We start from the raw sequence: 23,888 nt of genomic DNA, 5'->3' as shown, positions 1-23,888 counted from the left end.
AATCTTTTATTATGTCCTATTTTAAAAGTACACTTTTTACAATGAGTAAAACAACATCATATAGTATAATAGACTGATAAAGAAAAATTATTTACGTTGAAAACAATAAGTATGCCAGCAAAATCCCTATTTTATCAACTACTATAAAATTACATTTATAACACTGTATCACATTAAGAAACTCACTGAGTTGCTAAAAGTAATAGAAGTAGAATGTAAATGCAAGTATAATTGCATTGTGTATTATTTAGAACAAATAAAAAACTTACTAAAGCTATTACTAGAGTGAACATCCAATAACTTTATTAAGAGGACAAATGCCAGTAATTCTAGTGAGACTTTCTACAAAAGAGAGAAAAAGAAAAATGTGTTATTGATAAATAGAAAAGTATTTTATTTGTAAACTATTATAGGACATGATTTCTTTAGGCTTATATGAAAATTTTATAAGGTTGAGTAATCATTAAACTTTTTTCCACTTTTTGGGGATTCTGTCATTAGAACTTTGAAAATGCATAAATTGTTTAAAGATAGCTTTTAGGTATGACATGTCATAGGAAACATTGTACATTACTTTAAAAACAGAGTAAAATATTGTTCTAACTGATGGATCTCTGCAATTCTAAAAATGATCTGGCTTCACAAATGCTTTTTTATAAGTCTTTCTTTAGGATTGCTAAAATGTCCTAAAAATGTGAGATAATCCTTAGGGTTGTTCAGATGTTCTAAAAATATAAGATAATTCTTTCCTTTTGCAAGATTAAAAATAACCATATGTTTTTTAAAAACCCTATAAAATCATGAATGAGTTGCATAATATTTGATATAAAGGTAGAAATCTTACAACAAAGAGTTTTAATTTCAGACACATCTACTTTTTAAAGCCAAGATATATTTAAATACTATACTTCCACTCACAGTTTATAGTTATCAAAGACTGGTGACTAAATATAGAGTTGGCTAGGTCTTGTTAAGATTATAGCAAAGCCAAGACAGTCTTAGTCACAGTTTCAATGAAGAAAAAAAGGAAATCCCATCTTCATAAAATTTTGTAACTATTGTTTGGTTTATAGAGTTTAGTACTCACTGTCACCATTCTCTTATTTTCACAGTTCTTGGATGGTGAGCAATCCCGGATGATGCTCACCAGTTTATTTTATAAAGTTATTCATTCTTTCACTCAATGAATACTTTTATGTCAATCAGAAAAATCTTTAAAAAATTAAAAAGGCTGGGCATGGTAGCTCACTCCTGTAATCCCAAACTTTTGGTAGGCTGAAGCAGGAGGGCTGCTTGAAGCAAAGAGTTAAAGGCCAGTATATGCAGCAAAGTGAGATCCTTGTCTTTATAAAAAAAAATGACAGGCATAGTGTTGTGCACTTGTAGTCCTAGCTATTCTGGAGGCTAAGTTGGGAGGTTTAATTAAGTTCAAAAGTTTACGGTTGCAGTGAGCTGTGATTTTCCAACCTGAGCAACAGACCGAGATCCCATGTCTTAAAAATAAGAAAAGTTAGTATGTTAGTCATTTTAAATGAAAATATGAGGATTGTCATGAAATTCAAATGGCCACCTCCACTAACTGTAAAACTTTTTCACTGACAAACCATATCGCTGAAACTCACAAACCTTGTTATACATGGTTTTGCTGCCTAGAAATAAACCCTAACTCCATTTTTCTCCAAAAAAATCAAGCTTATAAAAATAAAAGATTTACATGTTCATGTCCCCTTATTGTTAAAAAAACAAAACAAAACAAAACACAAGAAGTGTACATTTTTAGATTCAGCTTCATGCTGCATTCCAAAATCCCAAAAAAGGGAAGATATCACAAGTCTATAACATAGCCAGAAAGACATTTGCAGTAGGCACATTTTCAAATCCACAGGTGTTTTACCTAGCCCCATTTTTCAAATGTAAGACTCATATTGACTGATTTGCCTCATCTCAGTCTGCACTCTACTCTTTCCTTTTAGGGACTTTGATTTATGTTTTGTGCTTCCCTGCTGTGACAAGCAATAGCTATGTGTGTCAGTTAGCCATTTTTATATGAATGCTTGGATAACAAACTGCTCCAAACTTCAGTGGCTTAAAAAAACTATAATGCTTACTCATATGCAGTTTTCTGGACAACACTTGATCTCAGGATCAAGCTTACTCTTAGGTTTATAAGAAGTTTGGATAATCTTTAATTGGCTCAGCGAGGTGGCTCTGTTCCAAGTTTCAGGTATATGGGCAGGTTGGAAGGCTCTGCTTTACATGCCTGTCTCTCCTGGGCCCCAGTGAACTACTCATGACACACTCTTCTCAAGGCAATGGCAGAGGATTACATTGGCAAGTGGAAATATTCATGGCCTCTTAAAATGTAGGCTCAAATTTAGTACATTATTAATTTTGTCTCTTTCCACTGTCCAAAATAAATTATAATTCAAGCCCCAAATTTAGAGCATTAAATATTCTGTCTTGAAGATAACACCCAAATAAGAAACAGCCCTATGTAAGTAAAATTTTATGTAATCTACAAATGCTTTAAATGTAAGTGCCAAATCTAGCAATTATGCAATGGCATAGTTTTATGTAATTATAAATAAAACAAAGCAATGATAATATTGTGAGAAGATAAATGCTAATAATTTTCCATTTTATTACAATTATATTATTTGTTGCACATCATTTATTTCTGCTTTGAAATCAGTGAGAACATTTCTTCTGTATCTGAATGGACATCACCATATTATATAACATACACATATATTATACCAACATCTCTCTTTTATTGGATATTTGTTTTTTTTCTATATTAGTCTGTATCTATCTTTTGAAGGTTTGTGCTACCTCAGATAATCTTGCAGAGAAATTTTGGTCATTTCTTATTTTCCTTGTTTAATTATTTATATGTGTTGATTTTTTAAAAGTGAATTATAAGTATCAAAGAATATAAATAATAATATCATTCCAACTGCGCTTTTTTCTGTATTTTCCAAAAAAGGCACAAATTAACAAAAATATAACCTTTCAATTTTTTCTAAATTTAAGATGTCTATGAATATACCAAAGTTCATGTGATAATTCTGACCAGTATGAATACACACAAAGTATCTTTCTTTGTATAGGAATGCTAAGAACCCAATACCTGTTTGCTTTGTTAAATGTTTAATTTTTACAGAAATAACAAAAATCAGGATCCAGAGTCTTCAAGCAGATATGCAACATCTTGTTTCTGTTTGCTTTGTATGTAGATTGATTCACAAGTTTGAGAAAAAACCCCTTTCCTAACCAGCTGTGCTTCCAACCTATTACTGCCACATATACTACTGTGAATATTCTCTGTTATCTTTCCATACATTACTATAAATAATATTTTTTCAAAAATATATTTTTAAAATGGTCTGGGTATCTAAATACACACCTGACAGAAAATGAAAGTCTCTTTTTGCCTGATGATAAAACCCTTTGTGGTGGTGTTCTATTTCACATAGTGATTCCAGTAAGCCTTTAACTAGAATGGTTTCTGTGGAGTAGAAGATTAAAGGCCCATTTTAAATGGCTTCAAGAGAGATACCTGGAAGAGAGGAGGTTAAGAATGTGAGTGTAGAAAACTTTCTAACGGTATAACTTAAAGGGGAGCAGAGAAAATGGCTGGTAACTAGAAGCTGTTAGGTAACTTTTTCAAAATATAAAAGATACTGAAGTAAATGGCTGTAATGATGTGGATGAGAAGCATTCATTATTCAAAGAAGAAAAGGGACAATTAAAGAAGCACTGTTTTCCCACTTTGCATCCTTCAGTCCAATCAAGTTGACAATAGTAACCTTCACAGAATATAACCAGCATCTCACTTCTGTGATTTTAATATCAAGATATTCCGAAGTGACTTTTGACTCTCATTAATGGAATGTGAATTACCATAATTGTGTTTGGATATTTAATGATTGTGATCACAAAAGACTCATATATTATTGTACACACCTGCATGCTTAGTCCAGACATCACTCTCTAATTCATAACCAGAAATTTGCCTATGAAAAACTGCAAGGCAAGGACCATGTCCTATTTATTGTTGTATTTAGAATCTACCATTAATACATGTAAGCATTGTCAGATGTTGTTAATGTCACTATGACACTATCTCCAAAGGTAACTGCACTATGGTTCTTAAAGTACTTTTTCAAGGACATCTGAATTTACTTTTATTTCATTTTCCATTCAAAAGTGAGACTTAGCAAATTCTCCCATGTGCCCGAAGATTAAATTGAGTCATCAGCAAATAATCAGAAAATAAATATTATATTCATAGTAATACTACGCATATAACACATAGTAACACAAATCACCTCACTTATGCTTTGCATAGCATTTATCCACAAGCAGTTTAGCATCATTGTCAGTAACATTAGCTAATTTTCAAATTGGCTGATTCAGAAGTATTAGCAGCATTCTGGTGAGGAGATTTTACAGGCAAAAACAGCTAAAATCTTACTCTATATTCAAGTTGGCTTCCCTCTATAGAATTAAGAATAATTTTCAGAGTGCTAGATATAAACATCACCTTAATTTTAACTTCATAAAATCACAATGTTCTAACGGAAAAGCTATTAAAATGATTAGATAGAAACCTTTGTAATAGAAAATGTAAAGTTTCTGAACAATTTTTATATTACCACTTTTTTTTTTCTCAAAGCATACAGCTTTCCTATAGAGAATTCAGGTGGTGGGTTTATTCATGTATAAATAGAAATTTCAAAGAACATTTTCAACATGAATGTACATCAACTTTTAATGATTTTTTTGGTTGGACATTCTCTATTTATCAAGAAAATTTGACCTTGTATGAATGTCTTTTCTTTTTTATTCTCTCTGGTTATTCTTACTATGTTTGTTTTCTATTCTTCATAAATCATTGCTAAGCACTGAGCTACTATAATATTGATTTTTTTGAAGTTGTGTTTTGTTGAAAATTGGAAGCTTTTTTAGATTAACAATATGGTAATTTTTAAACTGCAAGAAGGCTTTGAACAAGATAGATTGTCAACATGATAGGATATCTATAAAAACTCTTGAAACTTCTAAATTACAGTAACAGAAATTCACAGGAAAGCTTGCCAAATCTCATAAGTGATGCTTTAAAGACTAGTTAGTAAATAAAAATCACTGAATTTCTTTACCATCCACAATTAGTTGGAGAAAGCAGTGGAACAGAATAAAGTCCACAGTTCTAGGAAATTTTGAGATAGACTCCATTTTAGACACTATTCTCAAAGACACTCATGAGCTCACAAAACGATTCTCTCATGCTTTCTTGTATACTGCTTACCCATACAATTTACAAAGACTTTTTAAATAAATGTCAAATAACATACACTCAAGGAAAGGATGCTTCTTCCCTTTAACACAGGAAAGCTAGCATCAATGCTTGGTTATTTTCATCAACACATTTTCCATCAGATTTGAAGAAGCTACTCAATGTAAGGATTAAGATTATGTGTTTTTCTGGAGTTAGATAGGGAAGATCACTTCTTTCCTGATTTAAGAGTGCAATGAAAAGTTTATATGCTCTGTGTCACAAAATTTGAAACTTATAAATCAGGCTAACAAAATATTAAATAACATTCGTTTATAACTCTGCATTTCTATCTTCAGGTTGGAGTGGCAGTGCCATGATCACAGCTCACTGTAACCTCAGCTTCTCAGGTTGAAGCCATTTTCATGCCTCAGCCAGCTGAGTAGCTGGGATTATAGGTTTCTTTCACTATGTGTGGCTAATTTTTGTATTTTTGGTAGAGACAATATTTCACCATGTTGGCCAGGCTGGTCTCAAACTCCTGCCTTCAAGTGATCCAGCGGCTTGGCCTCTGAAAGTGCTGGAATTACAGGCATGAGCCACCATGCTTGGCCTATAACATTATTTTTTAAAGACCATATTCCAGTTTAGAATTCTCAAACTTCTTAAAGTTCTGTACTGAGAATGACCAGAAGAAGCCTGGCACCTATATCCTGGCCAATGGACTATTGACTTTTCTTCTGCCTGCTGTATTGTGTATCACAGAAGACCTATTGCACACATATATGAACATCCTAGCTTGTATATCCAAACTCTGTTTAAAGATTACTGTAACCACTGCACTTATGGCCAGAGGTACACATGCAACCATATATTTAGACTTAAACTTCTGGCCAAAGAAGAAGCAGGTGCCAATCCAATTTAGCTGGAAATTCTTATTATCTGATCTTTTAGTTCAGCTGAAAAGTAAAGGATGGGATTGTACATCCATGAGTCTCTTGGTTTCCTTGCCCCATGGCAAGAGACATGGACACAGGACTTAAGTAGGATTTCCTAATGTGTAGGAGCCAGGGAAGAGGCCTCTCTGTTAGAGTTTAAAGATGATATTACATAAAGGCCTCAGTTTAAATATATTTTCCATCCCTCTAAGTCATACCCTCACAGCAGAAATGCTATCTTTCCAATAGGTGCAAAAATTGCCTCCAGAGGTATAAACAAAATCTTTTTCTTTTATACACAAGGCACATATAGACATAGAATGCTTAAAAAGTATATCTGTGATATTCAAATTTCATGGAGGAAATGTAGAAAATTTGAAAAAAATGGGGCCTTAAAAGTTTCCTTAACCTCTTAATGAAAATAATTGAGGGAAATAATAAATGAAAAATGACATTTGAGAAGAAGGTTTGAAGCAGTAGTCTGAAGCCAGACTGATTGAGTCTGTAATTTTGCTGTGCTGCTTAGTAGTTGTGTGACACTGGGAAAATAATGTAACTTTTTTTTTACTTAACCCAATTTGTTATCTTTAAAGTGAAGATAGTCAAAGTGCCTACCTCAAAGAATTGTTAGAATTAAGTGATTTTTCAATGTTCAATATAATGCATGGCATATAATGTGCTCTAAGAAAGGATTTCTTAAGAAAAAAAGTTTCCTCTTTTGTAAAATTTGTTATATTTCATATAACAATAGTGTCTATCCCATAGGATGGTTGCCAAGATTAAATGGAGAGTACCTGGTAAATGTGCAAAATTGTTAACTAATATTAAAATTAAAAAACTGGAATATGGTTCCAGAAATATAATAAATAATAGATATAACACATTTTTACTGTTATATAATATATTTTTGGCTTTTACTGCAAATACTGCTAGTACTTACTGCTAGTATGTTTTCCTAGTTTTGTTTATAAGTTTAAATATCTGAATATTTCCCCCTCCTGAATAGGTTTTCTTTATATATATAAATATCAACCTAAGTTCAAGTAGAATCCTGGATAAAATATACAGTATCGTGCAAGGATGTTAGGCTTTTCGCTTCATAGATTTTGCCAGACTAATAAAATGTTGAGAGTCAAAAGAATGAAGCGAATTTATCTGTCACCAAAGTTGTCTACCTGGTATGAAAAATACTGAGTGTATTACTTTTGTCTACACAGAAAAATAAGTCAGGTTAATGGCGTATTGAAGTGTTATATTTCCTGAAAATTGCTTTAAGCATGAACCTAAAAACGGATACTTTTCTTGTCTCCAAAATTTGTTTTCCAAATTAAAAAAATCTGTCTTCAACATTACTCAATATCAAGAAAAGACCACTGTGTCTTGATCTTAGATAATTGAAAATTAAAATCTATTTCTCTAAAGTTTCTACCATTGTCTATTTTTTCTAAAATAAGCTAATATAAGTGTATTATAATACATAGACTATCAAGAAAATACTGTCTATTTCATTGATTGATATAGATTAAAATATCATCACAATTCGTTAGATGGAAAAGAATTGTTACATAGGCATTTAAAAGCTTATTTGGAAGGAAAGTTTAAATGTGTAAAGAGATCACATGGGTATGCTATAATTGCCAGTGTGTTTAAGTGACTTATCTCTGAAAATTACTAGAAAGATTATTTCAAATTATATTTCAAACAGTTAAACAGTTTTTGGAATATTGACAATTCAAGGATTCAGTTGCCAATTACTTGCCTAGAATCCTCATCTCTCTATCCCCAAATGAAAAAAAAAAAGATCTCTGATTTTCACATCAAATCCTAACTTCTTTGAAAATCATCAAAAAGCAGTTGCACAGTACTTTTAGATATAAAGGTTATAAAGGTTGCACAGAATCATTTCTGACAACTAAAAGTTCACTCAAAAATCAATCAAATCTCTATAAAAAGTTAATCTTTCAGGGATTCACAGAAAGTTTGTACAACATAATCTTTTCAGTTTTAATCTTTTAGCTATCTTGAGACTTAAGATATTTCTCAAATCAGACTTATGACATCATATTTCTGAGTAAAATGGGGTCAAGAAAATATGGCATCAAACCACTGTGAAAAGCAAAAGACAACATTGTTTATATTTGTAATAATAAGTTCCTCAGAAGAGATATAGGAAGGAAGGAATGCAGCAGTTTAAAGCACCTTAACTGAGTGTGATTAATACTAATTATCCTTGTTTCTTTTGCCACACTCTTGTTTATCTACCTGATCTATCATTTTCTTAGACTTAACAATTTATCTGTCCTTATCCCCACTTATGTCCCATCTCTTTTCTTCTTCTCGCTTTGCTGAAGACAAAACATTTGGATTAAAATGTAGATCAATAAAATACAGTTTTGTGAAAACATTCCTTAATTCAATGTGCATAATCTAGTGCCAATCAGTGTGTAAGACATCTCTATTTACTTTCTGGTAAGATATTTTCTTCTTTTAGATGGCTGTGTATTCATTCTGTTAATCATAGTTTCTATAAGAGCAAGCCCAAAATCCATGATTGCTAAAAAATAACTAATGTTGGCATTCACCCAGTTAGGAGTTGCAGGTAGTGGTAGCAATGGACGCTCTGGATCGAGTTGTAAAGCCCACAATGAAAAGAGCCAAAAGATTCCTTGAGAAGAGAGAACCGAAGCTTAATGAAGATACTGAAAATGCCACGCTGATTAAAGGGGGAAATGCAAATGCAACAGTGACACACATGTACCCAAAAACCTAAAATGCAATTATATATATATATATATAAAGATATGTATGCACTGAAAAAACCATATGGTGTACTGTATAAAAGAAAAATATTACAAGACCTTTTGAGGATCAGACATCACTGGAATTCTTTTCAAAGAAGTCAGATGATTATTTATTCATATTTGGCTCCCATAAGAAGAAGCAGCCAAATAAGCTAGTCATAGGTCGTATGTATGATTATCATGTGCTATATATAATTGAATCAGGTATTGAGAATTTTGTCTCTCTAAAAGACATTAAGAACAGCAAATGTCCTGAGGGAACAAAATCCATGTTAACATTTGCTGGTGATGATTTTTATGTAACAGAGGATTATAGAAGACTAAAAAGTCTTCTTATTGATTTCTTCAGAGGCCCCACAGTATCAAATATCCGCCTGGCTGGATTAGAGTATGTTATGCACTTCACTGCACTGAAGGGGAAGATTTACTTTGGAAGCTATAAGCTGCTGTTGAAGAAATCTGGTTCCTGAACACCACGGATTGAACTGGAAGAGAGGGACCTTCACTGGATCTGGTTCTGAGGAGGACACACCTGGTATCCAATGACATTTATAAATTATCTATGAAAATGCCAAAATCTCTCAAGCCAAAGAAGAAAAATATCTCCCATGATAGTTTTGGTACAACTTATGGAAGGATTCATATGCAGAAGCAAGACCCAAGCAAACTATAAACTAGGAAAATGAAGGGGTTGAAGAAATGACCTGCAGAAAGGATAACAGAATTCCAGGAGAAAAAGTCAAAAAGAATTTTGAAAAAATTGGTGGAAGAAAATAATAAGTAAATAATGCTGATTTCCTTAGAGTTCAAAGTGAATTTTTCCTGATAGGCAGGTATCTCCCCTCCATTTAGAAGGTGATTTGAGGATATAGGAGTCTTCCAGATCATGGCTTACTACCTTTTCAGAGGGCCTCCAAATTCACAGTGATGACAGCATTAAGTAAGCAGAAGAGAAAAGGGCGTAGGGATAATCCATTAATGGTCTTACAAGCCAGGTCTAGAAGAAGCTCACGTCATATCCCTCACATTCCATTGGCTAAAACTCAGTTATATGGCCACATTTCTGCAAGGAACACTGAGCCATATAATATAGCTATGTGCCCAGGGAGAAGAGAAAATGGGCTTAGTTTTATAGGAAGTGTAATGATACCTACAGAAAACTATAAGGTAATCTAAACGTTAACAGACTCCTGTTAAAATAAAATGGTTTGCTAGCTTTGGATCTGTTTTATGATGGCCTAATATGTTTTCCAAATATAACTGGAAACTATTAAGAATAAGATTGATTATGAAAGTCACAACCACATTGTAAAGGGGATTATTTGAAAATGAATTTAATCTATGTGATTTAAAATAGGAAATGGCATTGATTTGGTGAGAAAATAAATCATTCTTGATAATGTCAGCTTTATTAAGTGAAAGTCTAAAGATTATGCTGCATATATTTTATTTTGCCTTTTTAAGTATAGAAATGATACTCTAATGTTGAAAGACTAGCACATGAAGCGTACTGTATAGACAGTAAGTATGGAAGTTCAGAGAAGTGTAAGATAACCAGGGTGGTTTAAAAGGCTTTTCAGCATCCTTCTAAACAAATTTAGCTTTTCAGAAACACAAATGGGCCAGTGGGCTGCTTATATCAAATGCAATTGAAAGTAATATTAAAGAAAGATTGCACAGTTTTCAGTAAATAATGAAAGCAGAGTGGGTTTGAATAGTTGCGGGTATGCCAAGGGGAAAGTGCTTTCTAAAATCCCTCCTGTGCTCCTCTGGCTAATCTTGTGCCAGGGTAGTTGGGGAAGGGGGTTGGTGGTCAAGGCTGATGCAGTCACCAAAAACAAGAGCATTTGCCACTTTGCATGAATACCTGCAGTTTATGACAGTAATTGTTTTCTGCAGCCTCCCCAAGAGAATGTTGTCAAACTTTTAATATTTCCAGTATGATAATTAAGAAGTTACTCAGAAAAGTGTAGACATACATTTTTATTTAAAGTAAAAAAAAAGTCATATTTTAAGGTCCACTTTAAATCTCTATTATTTAAATTTATTTTCACCTTTCCTGTTTTATTTTTCCATGTTTTGGCCTTTCTTCCTCAATGTTTCACATCTACTAATATATTGTAAATTGTATCCCTTTAGTTATGATATCTCTTCTCCTAATTTCTTACTTATCTTGGGTTTGCTTTTGATAATCACTGACACATCAAAAGTTTTTATGTTGTAGATGTTATAAAATTTATCAATTTTTTTTATTCAATCTGGTTTTTGAACCATGTTTAGAAAGATTCTATTTTGCTCAAATCATAGAGAAATTCACTCATGTTTTCTTAGTACTTTCATTATATTTTTGTCTATTTGTTTTATAACCTTTAGACTTCTTACTCATTTTGAAACTTGTTCTTGTGTATAATGTTATTTCAATACACCTTTGGCCCAGTGATATGGCATACTGAATTTTCATAAGCATATTAGCTTTTTTATAAACTTTTATGTTTCATTTACATGTCATTAACATACTATTTTATTATAGTCTCACAGATTCATTTAATCTATTTTTGGGCAGGGGGATACTCTATTTCTTTCAGGAAGGTTTGGTATTTGGGGATTTAGGTGACTGCTGTTATTTCAGATATCTGAAAATCTGCTAATATGTTTGAAAATCTTCATTTCATTCCATTTAAAATAACATTTCTGGCCGGGCATGGTAGCTCATGTCTGTAATCCCAGTACTTTGGGAGGCCGAGGCGGGTGGATCACGAGGTCAAGCGATCGAGACCATCCTGGTCAACATGGTGAAACCCCGTCTCTACTAAAAATACAAAAAAAAAAAAAAAAAAAAAGGCTGGGCATGGTGGTGCGTGCCTGTAATCCCAGCTACTCAGGAGGCTGAGGGAGGAGAATTGCCTGAACCCAGGAGGTGGAGGTTGCAGTGAGCTGAGATCGTGCCATTGCACTCCAGCCTGGGTAACAAGAGCAAAACCTCTGTCTCAAAAAATAAATAAATAAATAAATAAATAAAAATAACATTACTTTACGCTTCACCTCCTCTCATTTAATAATACTATTTAAAAATTATGAGATAAATAAACTTTCTATTTTTTTGCCCATATGGACTAGGCCAGTTATGTACCATAAACTGTCTTTGTTTTTTGTTTATTTACAAAAAAAATGAGGTAACAGTGCTAGATGGAAACAGATGATAGTCATTTTCCTTTTTTTTTCTTATTTATTCAAATACACTCAATTATTCTATGAGGTCTAAATCATGGAATCATCTTTTATAATCCCTGTTGTCTTTGAAGTACCAATTCTATTGACACATGCTTTAAATTGTTTCTTTCTTTATTTCCCTCTTTTGGTTTTCCTATAAATAGTAAGTTTCTCAACCTGAAGGGTCCACCCTTTTACTATTATTCTTTGCTTATTGGGAAGGCTGATTGTTCTTACCTTAATCTTTCCATTTACAAATCTATAGACCACAAGCATTTATATTTTCTTAAAGCTTACTTTTATTTTTTAGGAACAGCTTTAGGTATCTGGGGGAAGACTCCGGGAATAGATTTTTGCTTTGCTCTAGTTACCTCATTCTTCCTACACTAACAAGCTTACCTTGCCTCTTTGTCTTTGTACAGGCTTTTGATGATTTTTGAAATAATACCTTCTCACTTTCATTTCCACTTACCTATCTAGACTCTTCCAACAAACCTTTCAGTCTATACCTCTCAGTTTAGCATTGAACAATAATAAACAGTATTTTCAGTTTAATGAGTCACTTCCAAATCCAGTATCCCATTTAGTCTATACAAGAACCCATGCTGGCTGCTACTGTTGTAGAAAATTTTTAAGAGCGACCAGGTGCTGAGGCTCACACACATAATCTCGGCACTTTGAAAGGCTGAGGCAGGAGGATTGCTTGAGCTCAAGTTCAAGACCAACCTGGGAAACATGGCAAGACCTTGTCTTTACTAAAAATGTAAAAAAATTATCAGGCTTGTCTACTCATCTCTAGTTCCAGCTGCTTAGGATGCTAGGGCAGGAGGATTGCTTCACTTGAGCCTGGGAGATCCAGGCTGCAATGACCTATGATTGTGTCACTCAACTCTACCCTGGGCAACAGAGTGAGAATCTGTCAAAAAAAAAAAAAAAAAAACACACACACAGAAAAAGAACATTCCTAAGACCCTCTATAACGCCTGAACAGCTGATCAGATAAGTACTCCAAATGAAGATATATACTTTTTCCCACTACCTTGTATTTTATCTTACAGATATATTGTATTTATTTTCATTATTTAACATTTAGGTTGTTTTTAACTTTCCTCAAAATAGGCCTACAATAAAAATTTCAGTTCACATTTTTTCCCCCAGGTAAAAATAGGTATCACTTTCCTTTTCATGAAATTAATCTTCATATCAAAATTCATTAATACTAAGCTTTCTAAAAAAATGAAACTTCTGCATTAATATTGGGCTTTAGTAATGTAAACAGACAGACCACATAATTTTAAAGATTCCTATATATCTCAAAATAGTAAAATATTAGTTTATTCAATATTAATTATTATATATTATGTTATCATTAATGGCAAGAGTTATACTTCTCTTTTCATTTTTATTCTTGCTGTCTTAGACTGAGAACTACTTGTATTTCTCTTGATCAATGATCAATTTTTTAATGCACTGCATTAAATCTGTAAGAAAGAGAGATAATAATCCTGACTTTAATGCCCTTGCAGTGCAAAGTCTGTTAGGTCAAGGTAGTACTAGCAGAAGTTGAAGATATATTTAGGAGGTAAAATCAATGAGACTTGTTAATTGAGGGGATAAGGTTGGGGACAGATAAAGAAAGGTGTCGTAGATAGCTTACAGATTTAAAAGTGGACACTAAAGTAATAATAATGAATCTACGATTTCTTTGTATCATAGTGTTATTATTCTTATTGCTATTATTAATTCTTTTTGAGATGGATTTTTTTTTCTCTGTAACCCAGGCTGCCATGCATGCACCACCACACAAAGCTAATTTTTGCATTTCTTTTTTTTGTGTGTGGTAAAGTTGGGGTTTCACCATGTTAGCCAGGCTGGTCTTGATCTCCTGACCTCAAGTGATCCACCTGCTCGGCTTCCCAAAGTGTTGGCTTTACAGGCTTAAGCCACCAGGCCTGTCCCATTTGGCTTTTTTCTTGCTAATTTGTTTGAGACCCTTGTAGATTCTGGATATTGGTCCTTTGTCAGATATACAGATTGCAAAGATTGTCTCCCACTCTGTGGGTTGTCTGTTTACTCTGCTGACTGTTTCTTTTTCCATGCAACAGCTTTTCAGAATTAAGTACCACCTATTTATTTTTGTTTTTGTTGGATTTGCTTTTGGGTTTTTGGTCATGAAATCTTTGCCTAAGACAATACCTAAAAGGGGTTTTCCAATGTTATCTTCTAGGATATTTATAGTTTAAGGTTCAAGATTTAAGTCTTTGATTCATCTTGAGTTGACTTTTGTGTAAGGTGAGAGAGAGGATCCAGTTTCATTCTCCTGCTTGTGTCTTGCCAATTATCCCAGTGCCTTCTGTTGAATAGAGTGTCTGTCCTTTCCCCATTTGATGTTTTTGTTTGCTTTGCCAAAGATTAGTCAACTGTAAGTATTTGGGTTTATTTCTGGGTTCTCTATTCTGTTCCACTCATCTAGACGCCTGTTTTTATACCAGCACCATTCTGTTTTGGTGACTATGGCCTTATAATATAGTTTGAAATCAGGTAATGTGATGCCTCCATATTTGTTCTTTCCAGAAGCTAAGTATATTTTACCATAAATGAAGAAGAGCCTTGATTAAGAGATATAATTAAGGATCTTTAGATGGGGAAATTATTCTGGACTACCCTGTTGAGCCCAGTGTAATCATAATGGTTCTTAAAAGTGAAACAGAAGTCACAAGAAAGAGCCAGAGAAAAATTTTATTATGGAAGTGGAGGTCAGAGTAATGTGTGTAAGAACTCAGCCAATAATTGCTGGCTTTGAAGATGGAGCAAGAGAGCCATGAGCAATAAATATGAGAAACTTCTAGAACCTGGCAAGGACAAAAACACAGATTCTTCCCTGGATCCTTCAGAAACAAATGAGGCCCTGCTGACATCTTAATTTTAGCCCAATGAGACCCATTTCACAAAACTATAAGCTAAAAACCTAGAAGATTACTTGTGTTTTTTAAGCCACCGAGTTTGCAATAATTTGTGACAATAGCTGTAGAAAACTAATGCAGGGGCTAAAGGTGTCTTTCAATGAACCAAGTGTTATTTTTCCCGGTTACTAGCCAATCATTTTAATTTAATTGCATTGACTCATATCAAGACTGAAGTAGTCACCTCTATGGCTTTTAGAACTATTATAATAAATCTCAAAAAAGTACATCTTCACTGTACTCTATTTTAATTCCCAGAGTTGTTAACAAGCAAAAATTGACTGTGAACATATGATGTTTTACTTGTCCCTATTAGTAGCAAAGTAGGAAAAAAAGTTAAAATGTGAGCAGTTAATGGGAGAAGCAAAATAAACCAAGAAATCTAATTTATGTGCCAAACATAATGTAAATTATATTCTGAATTAAGTAACATTTTGTACCTATTGTAAATAGTTTAAATCAAAGTGTCATAATTCTTTTATAGACAAGTACCTATATTTATATACATTTATTTATTCATATATGTTAAAAATGTTTCACTCCTTGATATCTGAAGATTGGAAGCTAACAAAAGTCAAATGAAATACAGTAGTTAGATTTTTATATGTTGATTATAAACATACAACAATTATTAGTATTAAAAGCCTGTGTTCGAAGGGTTATAAATGTAAGTGTATGGAATACTTATTTTGGAATCCATAGTAGGTCATTCGGAACATTTTATGTTGACCCTAGTTTTAATGAAAATTATCAAATAGACCCTTGTTTTAGTTCAGAGACAAAATGTTATGTCAAGCTGGTTCCACTGGTATTTTAGTCATCAGTCATGAAGGGAAACATGACCTTACCTTGTGAAGAAACAGAAATCTGACAACCACCTGGATCCTTATCTCTTTGTAATGTAGCCCTGGTTATCATTCCAAGGACCAGAAATTCCAAACAGCAATTCAGTTGCAACTGTCACTATATTATTAAACAGTCAACGATTATACAAAGGTGAAAAAAATACTGTCTCTCCTCTATGTTAGCTGATTTGTTAAGAGTTGACTCTTAGTATATCAACAAGATAATTTTATTACAGGGGTAAAAATAGAATTGTGATAGATTTCCAAGATATTTTCATTGAGGGAAACTGAGTAAGGAGTATATATCTTAATAAACATAAATTATATATCAACATTGGATATATAGATAATATTGAATAGAGTATATCAGAGAATGTATTATTTCCTGCAATTACAATGTGAATCTACAATTATCTCAAAATACTAAAGTTTAGTTAAACAAAACAATGGGTTTAAGGAAGCACAGAGACTCCATGGGATCTTATTTAGATACAGGAATATATGCTTTGATTCTCTTGTTTCACAAGTTGCATGCCTGTTGAATGAAAACAGCTTGGAATCCAGAAACAGCCTATGTGAGAACCCAACAAGGGTAGCTTCCTACAAATGGAGTAAAACTTTGTAAATGTATGTTTTTGACTAAGCAAGTAGGAGCACAGATGGCTGAATGAGAAGTTACTGTATTTACAGAAGGGCATCTGTTACATTATATTGAACTATATTTAAAGAATCTTTTTTGTTCTTCTCCTGTCTTGTACCTATGTTATTACCAATGCTCGTCACTCCATTTAGCATCTTTGCATGCTTGGTATGCTTCTGAGTTTTTGCATAATTAGCCTCAACTGTAAACTATATAGAAATTATTTTCACATATACATTAAGTTGAGGTAGACACAGCCCTGGGCTGGGGCTGACAATGGCTACTGTCTCCTTCTTGCCCTCCATTGTGCAATAATGCAGACAGGGACCACACTGCATGTCATGGTGAGCTTTTGCATGGTGAGCCTTCCTCCCTATATTTTTTCTTGCCAGTGAAACAGAATTTTAGGTCAGCAGGACTTTCAGTGGGCTGAGTGCCCAAGAAGAGCAGTTTAGGAGATTTGGGGTGCATAGGCCTGAATTTGGAACAATGATTCTAGACTATGATGCAGTTGAAAAATATAGTGCCTGACCTTTTATAATTTTTCCATAATTTTTTGTATGTGCAAAAGAAAACACAACTGCATCTTGAACTCAAAATAAATAATTTGTTTCCTTCAAATGCTGTAACCTTTACCAAACGGCTAAGAGGTGTTAAGGTTATGATAGAGAACAATTTTTTTGGTATTAATATTAAAGATATAGGAGACCATAACCAAATAAAGTTCCAAAATGTGCTTTATTTGCTATAGATTTAGTAAATGAAAATCTTGGGGTTTTTTTTCATATTCTTACAGTAGATAAAGAAAAATCTAATTAAATGGTTTGAATTGCTGCTTAAAGACTATTTTCATCAAAACTACCAGGTAAACTTTATTCAAAATTCATATTTCTCAATAATTACCCTCAAAATGTTTAGGTTTATTTGATCAGGATTAGACCAAGTTATCTGTATGTTTAAATGCTCTCCAATAACTATAAGGTGCTGCTATGTTTGGAGACCATTACTTTAGCTCCGCTTCCAAATGTATTTGTTACTCCAGTGACTTAGAAAGGTCATTTGCCATCATGTATATGCATTGATTATGTGGCACAGAACTCACTAATTATCAAATCAATTAACGCTATTACTTTTTGCTTGAAACTTATGGTTATACAGCTCTGGATAGTTACTTTTTACAATAGTGGAAAGTAACAGTGATTGTATACCAAAGTATATCAAACATTTTATGAAATATTGAAAATCTTGCAAAAATAGCCTCCCAGAAATTAAAGCTAAATATAGATCAACTTTAGAAAATATACGTCTAGGCCGGGCGCGGTGGCTCACGCCTATAATCCCAGCACTTTGAAAGGCCGAGGCGAGTGGATCACAAGGTCAAGATATGGAGACCATCCTGGTCAACATGGTGAAACCCCGCCTCTACTAAAAATACAAAAATTAGCTGTGCATGCTGGCACATGCCTGTAGTCCCAGCTAGTCGGGAAGCTAAGGCAGGAGAATTGCCTGAACCCAGGAGGCGGAGGTTGCAGAGAGCTGAGCACTTCAGCCTTGGTAACAAGAGCGAAACTCCATATCAAAAAAAAAATATATATATATATATATATATATATATATATATATATATATATATATACTTCTAAAATTTTTTAAGCTTCCTTTTATTTAATATATACATGACAAATTTTGGTATAGACTTCTATACCTTCTGTCTTGTTAATGTAACAGATACGTAGCTCTAGTGTGTTTTATTTTTCTCATTTTACATGGTGAGGAAATTAAGGTAGAGAAAGCTAAATTACTTTTCTAAGATCATATATTTAAATACATGAAAGTAAAGAGAGTAAAACAGGATTTGCAATGTTGTCCATTTGACCAAGAGTCCCTACTTTTAACCACCCCATGTCTATACATGAATACACATACACACACACACACACACACACACACACACACACACACACACAGAGTACAATTATAAATATATCATAATTCAGGTAACTTTTCTTTAAATTCTAATTCTGTGTTGTTTTAATTAAAAATTATGTTTTATCAAACGACTGGTAAACCTGCCATATTATAGATAGGAAAGATATTTTCTCTGTGACATGTTATCAAGTATCTAAAAGAAATTGGTAAATGAACCAAAGAACTTTCTCATCCTGTTTGTTATTTAATCTCAGTATGATCTTCGTTAGAAAAATCTTTTCTCTTTTGAATAGAAAATATCTATTTTATTCTTTTAAACAGTTGTTAATAACCATAATTAGTTAATTTATAATTGTGAAATAAACAACAATGTATATTTCCCAGAAGTATGAAGATGCCTAATATCATATTTTAAAATATTAATTTGCATGAGTATAACAGGCATGCAGAAAAATGAAAAAGTGTCAGCTTAATACATACTTTCTTAATAAAGTGCCAGTTGAGAAATGTAGGTATAATATTAGTACATAATTTTAGGCATTTAAACAGTTTTTTTTTGTTACTGCCGTTCTAAATAATCCCTTAAACAAAGAAATTATAAACTGATAATATATATATAGTTAAGTACTAACATTAAATCAGACATATTCACTTATTTTTATACCATAAGTGGTATTTTTTATGTTGGGTTATTCAACTAAATAAACCCTTATACCTAGATTGTTTGGCATTAAAAAGGAAATTTAGGTAGACTATATATATTTTAAATGATATATTCTATAATTAGAATAAAAACACTAAGATTTAAGACAAATAATATTTTTCATTTGTTATTTTCTTGGAAAAATTTCTATGATGTTCAAGCAATTCTAGATGGTCACCTCTATGACCCCAGTACTTTTACCTTTTTAGTTTCAGAAAACATGAATTTCCTTCATGTTTCCACTCTTAGGCTATTTTCATTAACTAACTGTCACAGAGCTTATTTAGATCCAAAGAAGAGCTCTTCATCACATTCATTAGGAGTTAAGTGACTTTTTCTTTGAAATTCGTAGAGATTTAACTGATTAAATGTTTAGCCTTTATAATTCCAGCTTTTTTTGTTGTTGTTTTCAAGAATGTGATGATAAAAAAGAACAAAGCTCCATAATATTAAATCTAAATTGCAATGTTACCTAAAAGAAAAAAAAAATCTACCAAATTAGAATTTCCTAAGAAGTAAAATACTGTACACTATAAAAGTGTACATTTTTGGAGTTTTAAGATGAGTCACAATAACCTCTATTAGTATCATTACTAAGACTAGACCCCTTAATGATAAAAAAATTTTAAATAATATTTATTAGGTATGTAATTTTCTGTAAAGTAATGCTTGAAATATAGAAATATTCTCTTAGAAAAATGTAGTCTTTTCATATTTAAGAAAAAATGATTTCCTTTAAACAACTGTAAAGGTCACTCTACTTATTAAAACCAACATAATTCAATTTGTGAAAGAAAAAAGTTCTGTTTTTATATATTAATCTTAGCAGAAATGAAGGTAATTTGAAAGATCAACTGATAACTTTTAAATCGTGAACCTCCTGAGCTGAGTTCTTCAACTGGCAGTTTACAAGATTGTTATATTCCCATTTCAACATGTGTTTTATCGTACAAGCTTGGCAAGAAAATTAGAGATGATGGAATTAGGGTTTGGAAAGAGGAAAAAAGTCAGTGAATACAACAGCACAGAAAGGGATTGTTTTGAAATGTAGACTTCAATGAGATAACATAGCTAAAACAAAGTATATTTGGCAAGACCCAGTGGGAAAATCTGAGGCCTGCTAAAAGGGATTGATGATAAAGGTCCCAAAGGTATAGTGTTTGTTTTTGGTCTTGTTATAGAGTCATCAGGGATGAAGTTTTGTTTATATAATTTTGTCCAGTGGAGAAACATTGTCACTGCCTCCAGATGCATGAAAGGACGCTATGCCAGTGAAAATGTCTAGAAGGTGATAAAGAATGTTATGTAATTTTTTTTTCTCTAGAATCTAAGTTTCTCTCAATTTTTACGAGGCTAGTGATACGTTCCTTTAACTGGGTTCTAACTAAGAAAAACAAACTTGTTGAATTATTTCTCTTCTTTTTATGGTATTGTCAGGATTCAGTTAGGAATATAGGAACCCCTCTGGTCTTTTCAAGAAAGAAGAGACTAACACAGGTAATTAACGGCTTATAAAGTTGTCATAGAGCCATAGGATTAGTTAGAAAAAGCTACCTTTAGGTTCATTCATAGCCCCCAGAGAATCAGAAAGTCACTACCGTCCAGTCAGAAAACTGCTAGTGATGGTCACAGTACATTGACCCATTAATGTAGGCAACTTGCAGAGAAATGACCAGATGTCTGACAATCTCCATGCATCTGCCCGCTAATGCCAGAAAATATTAATGTTTTTTGCGTTCCTTCAGCATTGCAGATTTTATGTGAGTGCCTTTCATTGGTGCTCTCTGATTAGGATACTACTGGAGAAAGATCTGAAATGTAGTTTCTTGTTTTCTATTTCTGTGATAGTGGGAATAAACTGTAAAAGCAAAAATTGCACCAAACAATGTTAAACAGGCAAAACCAATTCATTCAAGGCATTTGCAATAGAGGAGAGATATCAGAGCTCAGCTTAACCTCAACTACACTGAAACAAAAGGTGGGGGGTTTTAGCTTTGTGGTGATAGGGAGCATACAGACCATCTGTGTTTACTCATGGGCTTTACCCAGAGAAAAAGCAAAGTTCCTCAAATCTTTGTGTCAGGAGATAGATTGTTTTACAATCTGGAGAACGGCACATAGGTGGGATCCTACTATCCCATGGAAACTGGGGGGCTCATCTTCCTTAATCATTACATGTCAAAGGGATGGTTCCCAGGTCTTGGAGAAAGACATACTTGAGTTGTTGAAGGAAAAAAACAGCAAAGCAGTAACAACAACAAAATGATCAAGAAACATTTTCAAAGATTTTCATCACAAAAGGGCAAAAATAAAATAAAATTACAAGTTTTCTAAAATAATTGTCTTAAGAAAAAAATCAAAGGCCTAGAGTCAGAAAGAAGCCTGTGTAAAGTTTAGTCATGATGAGGGAGAACATTAAGGTTGTTTTTGTCAAAAATAAAATAAGTAAGTATCATGCTGGTTGCCAAGTGCCTATTTTACATCTGTTCCTTGGCATCAGGAGCCAGCATTTATAAGATGCTTTGCGATAAACCTCTTCCTCAGGGATTAATTAAAACTCACACACCAAAACAAAATAAACAAACAACCTGAGTTTTTGTTGTGTCCTTACCACATGCAACATACTGTACAGTGTGTGGCAGCAACAGATGGGATCAAGGGACAGTCTTGACCTTTCCTTAAATATTCATAAGCAAATTGTTGACTGTTATGCAAAGACACTTTAAAGAGAAAAGTATTTTGAGAACAAATAATTTAAAATTCTGCATTTCAAATGTAGCACGAAGCCTAGGTTTGAATTCCAGCTCCATTACTTACTAACTTGTGTAAGACACAATCGTTTTTAGCTTTTTTTTTCTTAATCATATATGTTGCCACTGGGATTAAATAATAGCATGTCTGGTATAAAATATGTGCTACCTAAATACATTTTTTTAATCCTGGTGTTTTGTTGTTGTTTTTCATGGAGAATGGAAATAAACCTAAAGGGTGAATACAATTTTAAACTTGGAGAGATTGGGGATTGCAGAAAAATGGTTCATAGAGTCATGTTCAGTTTTCTATCTAAGGATAAGTAATAGAACATTTAGATTCAACTATCTCCACTCAGGTTTAGTTACCTAAAAAGTAATCATTTCAAAGTTTGTAAGTTTGTTTACATCCTTCTTTTATAAATTTCTATCACTCATAGTGGATCAGAATTTCAGTTTTGATGGTACTATAATTTTGAAATGTAAATTTTGTCATGTATGGCATAACAGACTATTATTCAGTGTAATTGAAGTGAAAAATCTATATCTCATCTTTTAATTTGGATAACAAATATTGAAAATCTTAAATGAAAATGCTTACATTTAATCTGCTCTGGCTTTTTCTTTTGATTACATGCAAAGCAACTGTCATGGAAAAACTGTAATGACACCAAAACTATGTCACAGAAAATAAAAAGTCATTTTATGCAAAATATGTACTTTTTAAACTTATAAGTAATAAGTGAAGAATGGGAATAAAAATATTCCTTTAAAACAATATTAGCCTTAATTAATTATGTGTTGCACTAAATTGATTACAATTTAGATACTAGAAGTTTTGCAAAGTATGGATTGAATTTTGTCTCTAGCAGAAGAAGAAAATAAACAATAAGATAATTTTAAAAGAATTAAACAATTATTAGTAGCAGTGTACTTAATAAGTAGGGTCAGCCCAAGAATTGTGAGACATGATGGAAAGACAATTAGTTTGGAAACTAAAACACACAAACTTCACATCAATTATAGAACCGTTAATAATAGTGATTGTAATAGTTTTTGCTAGCATGTTTTGAGTACTTGCAATGAACCCAGCATTGGATATTATTTTATATGTTTATATGTATGGCTTAAAATTAAACCACTTTATATTTTGTTTTTAGCTATGTGATCTCAAGCAATTTTCAACTTTCTTGTTGTCAGGTTTCTCCCCTGAAAAATGGGGCATTGACTGGACTGGGTAGCTTTTTCCAAGACATCAAGTGCTCCTATTTTCTCTTCTGAATGTCTCTTTACTCTCTAAGAAAGTATATCTCTACTTCTCCTAAGTCCCTACAATATTCTTTTATATACACTTTGGAAGATCTTAAATATATCAATTATCATACCTCATTATAAGGTATACGTTGGTGCAACAGGAAGCCAGGCACAAACACAAGTCCATCCATCACACAGCAAACACTCTCTGTTTATGTTTCATTGCTGTTTGGGCTGCTTCTAGCTTCCTCTTTCAACTTTGCTGTGGACCTCTTCTCTCTCCATGTCACAAGAGGTCTTGCTCTAATTCTTTGAAGTTTTGGCTCATTTACAGTGAAAGTAATTGTTATCTTATTGTTTTAAACAATGAGTTTAATTCAAAACCCTTTGTGCCAAGTCAGGCATACTACAGCAACCTCACTTGCTTACTCCTTACGTCTGTGAGGTAAGAACCCTTTCACAGTTGAAAAGAATAAGGCATATTTATGGAATGGTACATAATGTAGTGTAGTCAGAGAACAAGGAGTGTTGGTAGTGAGCTGAGGGTATTGCCTGGATAGTAGGTAAATCAGCATAT

At 32.9% G+C, this 23,888-nt stretch overlaps 1 pseudogene; it reads left to right on the top strand.

Moving 5' to 3' along the window:
• The first annotated feature begins 8,827 nt into the window (after positions 1 to 8,827).
• Positions 8,828 to 9,801, top strand: LOC100390658 (ribosome production factor 2 homolog pseudogene; annotated as a pseudogene).
• Positions 9,802 to 23,888: the final 14,087 nt, after the last annotated feature.

Source organism: Callithrix jacchus, chromosome 10 (genome assembly GCF_049354715.1).
Source record: "Callithrix jacchus isolate 240 chromosome 10, calJac240_pri, whole genome shotgun sequence".
Lineage (NCBI taxonomy): Eukaryota > Metazoa > Chordata > Mammalia > Primates > Cebidae > Callithrix > Callithrix jacchus.
This window is presented reverse-complemented; position numbering and strand designations above follow the sequence as displayed.